Source organism: Gymnoscopelus braueri (genome assembly GCF_963280865.1).
Source record: "Gymnoscopelus braueri genome assembly, chromosome: 8".
In the NCBI taxonomy this organism is placed as follows: domain Eukaryota; kingdom Metazoa; phylum Chordata; class Actinopteri; order Myctophiformes; family Myctophidae; genus Gymnoscopelus; species Gymnoscopelus braueri.
This window is the reverse complement of record NC_137609.1, coordinates 39,732,764-39,742,619: the sequence shown is the minus strand read 5'-3', so window position 1 is coordinate 39,742,619 and position 9,856 is coordinate 39,732,764. Positions and strand designations below refer to the sequence as shown.

General features: G+C 39.3%; 1 long non-coding RNA gene across 1 annotated transcript; it reads left to right on the top strand.

Moving 5' to 3' along the window:
* The first annotated feature begins 202 nt into the window (after window positions 1–202).
* Window positions 203–4,219, top strand: LOC308089953. The gene is made up of 6 exons (XR_013933580.1): window positions 203–476; window positions 1,021–1,095; window positions 1,497–1,565; window positions 2,338–2,403; window positions 2,635–2,691; window positions 3,146–4,219. It is a non-coding gene; the product is annotated as an uncharacterized lncRNA (long non-coding RNA).
* Window positions 4,220–9,856: the final 5,637 nt, after the last annotated feature.

Genomic DNA, 9,856 nt, shown 5'->3' with positions numbered 1-9,856 from the left:
GTGTGCGCATGTGAATGTGTGCGCGTATGTGTGTGTGTGCGTGAAAGTGTGTGTGTGGATGTGTATGGATGAGAAATTAGATTGTGCATTGCGTTCTCTCCTCAGTCAATGTATTTTCTTCTCAGATGATTTTGTTTTTTCTAGCTCTGCTCATCCCTGATATTTTATGGGCTCATCGTGATCTGGGAATTATGCGGTGTAAAGGGGGTCACTAAGATGTCTAAACTACACTAATGTGTAGAACAATAATAATTACATTAACTTAAGATAACCAAGACTCAAACTAACAGGGGTCAGCTTTATCTGTATCTTCTTAAAACACGGCCATAGTATATGTTGTTTGTTACTTTATGTTGCTAAATATCGATCTTGAAATAGATCCCTCAAGTCCCAGGGAACCAATCAGGACGCTGCAGCAGACCAGAGGACCAACCATGGAGGAAGTCCAGACAATGGACACTCCCCACTTCAACATGGTCAGCTTTTCAACTAATCACTATCAATCAATCACACATTGATCACTAACCCCAACAGTGACATTTCTGTTTTGAGAATGGACTTAAAGCAATCAATCAATCAATCAATCAATCAATCAATCAATCAATCAATCAATCAGCTATAAAACCATTCTTTTCACACAGGCAAAGACATTTTAAATAGTGTCATATGGATTAACATGCTATCTACATGAACATGAATCCATTTAAAAACATTAGACCTGGAATGTTTACAGATAGTTTCAATTAACTCATCTGGACCACGGTAATATTGAATGAAACTGATCAAGTCAGCCTCTCCATTTTCCCTTCCCAGATTGCGGTGCCAACCTCTAAGAGGCAATCAAAGTCTCTCAAGCAACTGAAAATGGAAGCATACTGTACTTCATGATATCACATGCTTATTTAAATGTTTGATGTTCATAGAGGGAGCTGTTATATTTTACTGAATTGTAAAGATTAATAAGGTGGAGATGATGAATTGGTAATTTAATTTACATTTATCTATGGTTCTTTATTTCAGATGAGGCTGCAGCTGAACCCAGTGATGTGACATATTCACAGATTGAACTCAAACATATGGGCAAGAAAAAGAAGGGTGAGCACACAAAAAAAAACATGAAATGAAGATGACATTATGAAGGTGCAATGTTATGGACTGTATAAGGCAAATGCCCATCTCATCTCATTTTTTAAAACTTTATATTGGACTAATTAACAAAATGCTTAAATAAATGTAACTGCTTTGTAGGATGTGCACAAAAAGACAGGGGGGAAAGTAGTTCAACTTCATACATTACAGACTTGTTATTATTGGTATACAAGTGGCATTACTGTAAATAGAAGGTGTGTTATTTTCTCGTGACAAAATATTGTGCCCCCATTCATCACATAGAGCATGTGCAATGACAGGCTGTGTCCTCCAAACAATGTCACAATCATATATGTATACGTAACTAGCTAAACATTAAAGTGTTCCTAACAGAGTTTCCTCCACAGAAAAGTCTGCTGATCCACTTGAGAGCTCTTTGTATTCTGAAGTGAAGATTGGAGCCACAGGTACATTGTGTGATTCTTTATAAACTTCCACAAACATTCAGTTTGCTTCAGCCTGTCATCCAATGTCCAGATGATTCTGACAGCAAGATAAATAAGATGGCTCATTTGAGTCAAATGAGCCATTATTGTAAAATGAAGGATGTTTTTGTTACGCCTTCTTTCCAAATCATGTCATATGTCAATTTGTGTCATGTTGTCTTACTGTAAGTGTTATGATGACAACAGATCTCAGGCAGTGGTTGTATAGGAAAGTTGCTCAAATTCCAATAATTGGGCGCATTATGGTCATTGTGCAACTTCTGACGATGCAGTTATTTGTTAAGGAGGCTTAGGAGTGTTGAGTTGCTACTGAACCTGGATATTTGTAACAAATCCCAGGCAAAATATCGAATGTTTTCTCTCAGTAAATTGTTAATCTGAACGACAAACTTTTAAGTACATTCAATTTCTTTTTAAATTGAAGATAAGAGATAAGATAAGACCTGTATTGATCCCGTGAGGAAAATTGAGGCATCAAAGGCAGCACAGGAGTTAAGATACAGATTACAGGGAAAGACAAAGCACTGTAGATACAGCAGGGTAAAAAATACATAATTGACATAACATAAAACAATACAAAATATACAACACTATATGTACACCCTCAGCAGAGTATGTGTGTATATTCTTGTTTTTTAAAGAAATAACTAACATTACTTGCACATTACTAACGATTATAAACAGGTGTTGCATTGTAAAATATAACAATACTCTAACTTGTTTTTTGTGTTTTAAGGAACAGGAGAACCAGATGTTACCTACGCCCAGGTTAACCACCAAAACAAAGGCAAAGTCAAGAATAAGAAAGGTAGGTGAAATGCTTGCAAAACATCCACAATATTATGCTATAATCTAGTCCTCAATAATGCATGTGTTGCACTGAAACAATGCTGCTAGTCCTGAAAAGACGAGTAGAAACAGCCTTATGGTTAAAGCTGAGTCATCAGACTGAGAATAAACACACTGTGAATTCAAATGCACTACGTATCATTTCTGATCAAATGTTATGTGCACTGTTTTCCATTCACTGAATATCCAGCTCCAGAGACAACTGAAGATACAGTTTATTCTCAGGTCAAACCAGGAACAGCCCTTGGTAAGAACTAGATCTTAATTTAAATCAATGATTCTAAACCTTTTTCATTTCAAGAACCCCAGGCCACAGACCCCCATTTGATACATTATATATATTTTATCTCTGTGACCCCAATCTACACTGTAAAATCCCCAGTGTTAATTTAACTCTGAGAGTCTACAAATGGAACATGGACCTGTAAGGGTCATTTGTACCAAATGGAACATGGACCTGTAAGGGTCCATTTGTACCAAATGGAACATGGACCTGTAAGTGTCCATTTGTACCAAATGGAACATGGACCTGTAAGGGTCCATTTGGTTCCATTTGTACACTCATGTCGTTTGTAAAACTAATGGCAGATATATCTGTCATGAATCAAATTGTTTGCAGAATTTAGAGGCAGACTCAGATTTTCTCTCATGATTGTTGTTGTTATCTGGGTTTAAAGTTGTTTGCTGCTGTTTTGTTCCAGGTTAGTAAATGAAGATGTCAGGAGAATGTGATACAGAAAAGACAACATGGAAGAAGCAGAGTTGTATTTATATCCACACTGATATTGAGTCATCCACACAAATTGAATCCCATTTGAAGACATTTAACAGACTTTAAACCCGCATCGTGTCGCCCACTATGCTAAGCCCCTACTGGTAAATACCCACGGGAAGCCAGCGCTCCCCTTTAGCACCTTCCCATGTCTATTAAAAGAAAACTACCAGCATGCTGCTTCAGCTTTGTGGTCACGTCACGTCAAGTGACCACATACTGTGAGTTAAATGTTTCAAGCAGTGAAATTGGTTATTAATTTTTTGCACAGATACAGACCATTCCATGAGCCATCGGCCAGAATGCAGTTAGAAGTAATCTTGCAACGGAAAATCTGCCATAATGCAGTGGGAATTATATGATGTGACAGGGCTGGATGTAGACAGTGGTAGAGTTGGGCTCAATCCACCCAAACATGTCTCGCACATCCAGTCAATAATTAGAATAACTATATTTAAGATAATTGTCTGTTAGCCCTTCATGACACAACTTGTGCAGGGCTTATGAAAAAAAAGATGATTAAAAAAGATTCTAGGATTCCATTCTAACTGCCTTGCCTTACTTGTCATTGTATATCTAGTTGTATATACTTTTGTAATCGTAGATCAAATATTATATGGATATACATAGTTAAATGAACATTTTTGCAGTAGGATTGATTTAGATGCCTTCTTTGTCACCTTTCAGTTAATCTATATTTTATTTTAGCATTGTTATGGAATGTTACATTGTTCTGTCATTTATTATTAATAAAAACATGTTAACATCTCCCAATTTTCCGTAATCTGAAGACTCACCTCTTCAGACTCGTAGGACTTGACCTAGCCTTGACGACCATGCAGTCTTATGCAAAGGTTAAAATGTAATTTATGTAGCATGTTATTTAGACGGATATTAGGTTCATTTGTTGACCTGGCATCCTATTTCTTCTTTTTTTGTTTATATTATACTGTTTAGACTGATGCTGAGCTCTTGGTTTACCTATGATCCTATATTACTGAGGTGCTACACTGTCTCTATGCATTTGATGTATATGTTTACCTTTCTCTGGATAACGAGTGTTTGCTAAATGCCTAAATTGTAATATTAATAAATAACTCCAAGATTTAATTCTCTCACTTCTGTTGCCGGCTTGATTGAGGCGAAGTTGTTATCTTCAGATCACACTTGATGTTTTCTGTCTGTCACCTAAAGAGGGAAAAAAACAACAGATTATAAAGAGCAATGGCTACGGTGTATCAACGTACGTACCTAGGAGCTCAGGGCCTGGAGGCTTAGAAGGAAACATGCTTTAGAGAAACATGCACGTGCATACTGTATGTAACGGTTCACATAAGTAGTACATAATATGCCCGTGGAGTGCATGCATGCACGTTCCCCTGCATGCACTTAAACATTTTACATGTCATATGAGATTTATGACCGTGTCATAAACGCCAAAGACCTCTCCCCTTCCCCCTGTCACTTCCTCAGATCAGTGTTTCCAGAACACTGTGCCCTAACCCTTATGGATGGGTATTGGGCAAATATATATTTTTTGGTTTATATATATATATTTATAAAGTTTTTTTTTAAATAGCCTAAATACTTTGATTTTGAACAAAACCTTGTATACCCATGGTTGAACATATAATTTTCCATCTATCTATGGGTGCGAAGTAAAAATGTTCCAACAGATGGTTTTAAACAACCTAAATCTCGGTAGTTGTCAAAATGTCCTATTTATTTTAGTTTTTTTAAGCATTTGTGATATCCTATTGACTATTTTTTACTTAAGGACAACTCCACCCATTTTCAACACCTCTTCATAGAATTGGTCCTCAACAATACTGGCAAAAGGGTCCGCTCATAATTCTGACATCCCATTATTCCAACCATTATGTTAGTGTGAGGTTAGGGTTAGTTATAATGGGACCAGTCCGCGTATAATGACATGACACCCTAGCAAGCTGACCCAATTGTTACTTGTTTTTTTGCTTTGCTACAAAATGACAACAAAAACAAGCTTCAACAAAAAAAAACGTATTGATGTGGTCATTTGGTCATCAATAATAACATGCAAGGCAACAATAACATCAGTGCTTTTGCCTGCATGATGTGTTTTGTCAGCTGATAAAAGTCATACACCCGTAGTACAAAGATGGGCACAACATTGTCCTATAGAGTGCCCCCGACCTTTCTGACCAATCACAATAAAGAATACAGGCGTAATTTTTTATAAACTTTATTTTACAAACAATTGATCTCAAATGTTGGCAACTTGAAAAATCATTGGATGACTGTTTCAGTCCAAAAGTTGCATGAAGGAAATGTCATTAACCATAGAACAATATTCACAACTACAATTGCATAGATGTAACAGGTTCTGTAATTTTGCCCTTGTCCTTGATTGTGACTTTGACCTTTTTGACCCCAAAATGTATCATCTGTTCGGGGCAGCCAATGGATCTTTGCCACCAGGTTTTGTGAAAATCTTCCCATCTGTTCTCCAGTCGTTTTGTATGTTTTGACATCGATGTCCGTTTGACATTGACCTTTGACATCGTCAAGCTGTAACCTAATAATTTCTTCAGGTCAGCCTACTGAATATTCCTTCTACAAGCTCACAATGTGTGGCATTGCCAGCTTGTCGGATCAGCTGAATGTACGTTAAATAGACCAACTTAGGTCAGTTGCTTGACACGTCAGTGTTGCAGACAGGTCACATATGCATCGCACACATACGGTGCTGTGCCCGTGCGAGTAAAACATCTCGAGGCCATTCCGCCGGAACTAGCATGCAAGCTATGCAATAATTTCTTTAAAATAATCTAACGTTTTATTAACATGGCCAGATGTTCCATTGGCCACTCCATCTGGCTCAGGTTTAGGTGAGGAGTCCGAGATCTTGTTCATCTCCTTGAAGCAACGACTGATTTCTACAAAGGTCTTGTCTTTGGTCTCGGGGAGGATGAGGTAGACGTAGACGGCACACAGGGCACAGATCACCATGAATACCAGGAACACGTACGTCTTTAGTGCTTTCTGTATACACAAGGCAAAACAGTCAAATATTGAAACATATTGGTCAACCAGAGAAGGATTGCTGTTGCTAGCCTATATGAGCAATATGCCTACACTTTGTTAACACACTGTTGGAATCCAGCCTGATTCGCTACGTTCGTCTTTTTCTCAATTCGCTTCTCAGAAACATCTGCCCACCTGCATGAAAGGGAATACTAGTCCCAATATGAAGTTAGTCTGCCAACCGAAAAACCCTCCAATCATGAGGGCAGGAGGTCTGTAGGTCTGTTCAAACAACTCGCTGCACACAATGAATAACACAGACGCTGAAAGACAGAGACACGGATTGGACACAGTTAAAGATCAGAGAATCATGCTTCCTGATTATCATTTAGATCACCTGAATAAAACGGCTTATTTGGAAATGGTCCCTGCGTTTGCCAATGATCCATTCAATTTCAGATTGATTGGTCAAGATAAATGAATGAGGATGTATGATATTGTATTATGGTCCCTTGCATAAATAAATAAATACATAAATGTGTTCTTACCGGGACCCAAGCTGAAGGCAATGTCAACAAATATGATGCCGGCAAAGCTGAGAAAAGGAACCCATGAGGCTTGGTCCTTTTGATACAGAAAATAAACAATGACAAAGGGTTGCAGTATGGAATGCATATCTCCATCTTGGTAAAGATTGATTAAATAAAAAACTAAATATATTATGTTTCATATTTATCACATTAGTCGAGAGTTAATGTGTGGCAATTTGTGTGAGATTTGTACCAAAAATGTAGTGGGAGTAACAAACAAAGAAAATTCTAATTGGGAGAAAAACTATAGCCTGGTAAACCATCCCGGTTGCATGAATTCACATCGTCATGTCATGTGTAAGACGCATGAAAATGTGAATTCACGCAACCGGGAGGGTTTACCAGGCAAAAAAAATCGAATGAACTACAAAAAAAATTAATGGCCGTGGCTTATATCAGGAGTTACGTAACGAATGAAGGAATCCCGTGAATCTACAACCAACCAGCAACTATGGCTCAAGAGTTGAAAAGGCCATAATGTACAGTGGGTTGGTATAGCACCAACCCACTGTAGAGACCAAATATAGAGACCAATTTAAAAAATATTCAGGTTGACTTCCATGGCCTTCTGTCAACGCGATTGCTATTTTCGGTGCACAACTAAGTACTGTATAGCAGGCTTCACGGTTAGGGTTAAAATTGTCACACAAAAAAAAGGTTAAAATGGTATTCGTAAAATTGCCTCCCCAAAATGTTGATGTCCTCATAAGTATAATAAATCATGCTCGCGTGTGAGAAAGACAGACTTTGTGACGCTCCTGTAGTATTGATCTTACCTGCATATTGAGGTAAAAAGTCAACATAGCAAAGCCGACAGCCATCCCACCAAAGCCCAGGAGGAGGAGAATTCTTCTGCCACAACGATCGATCAAAAACCCCTAGGGACACACAAAGCTTGGTGAATGCGTGTGAGAATAGCGGAAATTGACATTATGCCATTATTTCATTATAACTTTTTGGAAAATCTTTGAAACCGTTGATCATACTTACACAAACAATGCTAGCTACAAGTCCTGCACCACCTAAGCCAATAGTGATGTACAGAATTAAGTTGTCATCCATGCCGGCATCCTTTAAGATCGTGGAGGTGTAAAAATACAGCTGTTGAGTGTGCAAAACAAGAGTACATGTCATTATAGTGAAACAACAAAAGGTCTCATTTCCAATACAGCATGAAAACAAAACTCAGTCTGTTGACTGTGACAGCTCTGTTTCATATGGGGGTTTAGAGGCGATCGATTGACTGCGATTGTTGCAATTTACAAGAGTTTTCTTTTTTTTTAACAACAATTTTATCCCACGATTTTGCAACCCCATTGTTTTCACCCAGTGCCAATTGTCTAAGTAATCCTGGCCGCTACACTCCCTCTGTCAGCCTTGGGAGAGCCCAGAGCCAAGCTCATGCCTCCTTCAATGCATGAGAGCTAACAAGCCTTCTTGTCACCCGACAGAGGGGAGTTTCCCCGGTTAGACATAGCGGCAACCAGTTCCTTTCCCCTCCATCAGGCTGACCATGGGGAGGCAGTATAGAGACCAGGATTACTGCAGGTTTTTGTGAGGGTACCTACCCTAGGAGACACGGGGAGAACATGCAAACTCCACACAGAAAGGCCCTTTCACCAACCCCACCTGCACCACCTTGCCCCCTGTCACAAGAGTTGTTCTCATTTTCTTTTGCTTACGCAAAGCTTTGAACCTTGGAGCAATAACATACTGTGTCTGTGACACTTAAGTTGTTGGAAGGAGCTTCGTACCGCATTCATTCCACTGAGAGTCCGACCGCTGCTGAGGACAACGACCGTGATGATCTGCCAGCGGACAGCTCGGCTCCTCATTAGCTTCACCAGAGACACCTTCTGGAGGTTGGTTTGGAGCCGTCTCTCCACCTGCAGCTCCTCCAGTTCTGGGGACACGTCTTCCTTCCCCAGGTACCTCCTGAGAGCTGTAGTACACACAGAATACACACATACAAAACTGTAAATACAAAAATTACAATATCGTCAGTTAGATTAAAAAGGAGTTTCTTAAGAAAATTTCTTTTTTTTTTGGTTATTTGAAACATTATAGAGCACCGAAGTCTGACGTAATTTACCCATCCTACCTGGGTCTCGTTTCCCCCCCACCCCATTCCTAATTCCCAGAGACTTGTTTAATATCGCGTCACATAAGAACTGTGTTCCAAAAATAAAGCGCGGCGGTTTCACCGGTTTGACTCATATGGATCAACTGGTGAGAAAACGCTAACGTTACCACGGCCAAATTAATAAAACTTTCGCCAGAAACCGTCTATCAAATACAATAAACAATACAGAGCCACCTCCCTGACAATAGCGCCGGGACAGTTATTTTTGGACCACAATTCTTATACGAGACGATTCTAAGATTCTAATGTTATTCTCCATAGAGAAATTACTTCCGTGACCCAGGGGATGAACGAGACTCTCCTTTGGTAAGTTTAGTTTTTGTTCTGTTGTGGGTTGTCAAGATTGTTGCCGTTTTTAATTCGAAAACGTCCAAGGCGCTCTTCAAAAAGTTAAGGAACTTTAATAAAAAAAAGGCTAGTTCCTACTGACACGGCTCAACAGGTTCATACTACATGTCAACATGTTCTAGTCTCAAATGACCTTTTTCAGGGCAAACACTGAACTGTGTTTTATTTGTCTTCTGCAGAATAAACAGTACAGTACGTTTTATGAACAGGTTCTCTCTCTCACACACACACACACACACACACACACACACACACACACACACACACACACACAGTAAGAAGGTCAGTCTCTGCTCTTCACACACACATTAATGTGCCTTCAGATCCAGGAATCTGGGGACAATCAGATACCTCAACGAGCTAACCAATTGAAAACTTGAGAAACACTAATACCACCCCCACCACCACCATCAATGCGCCCCCTATAAGCCCACTAGCACTGGAAGGTTGAACCTTGAACCATATTTGGGTTACCTTCCTCAGCACCAGCCTCATCGTTCTTATCAATCAGCAGGTAACGAGGGCTCTCAGGAACAAAGGGCAGCACACACAG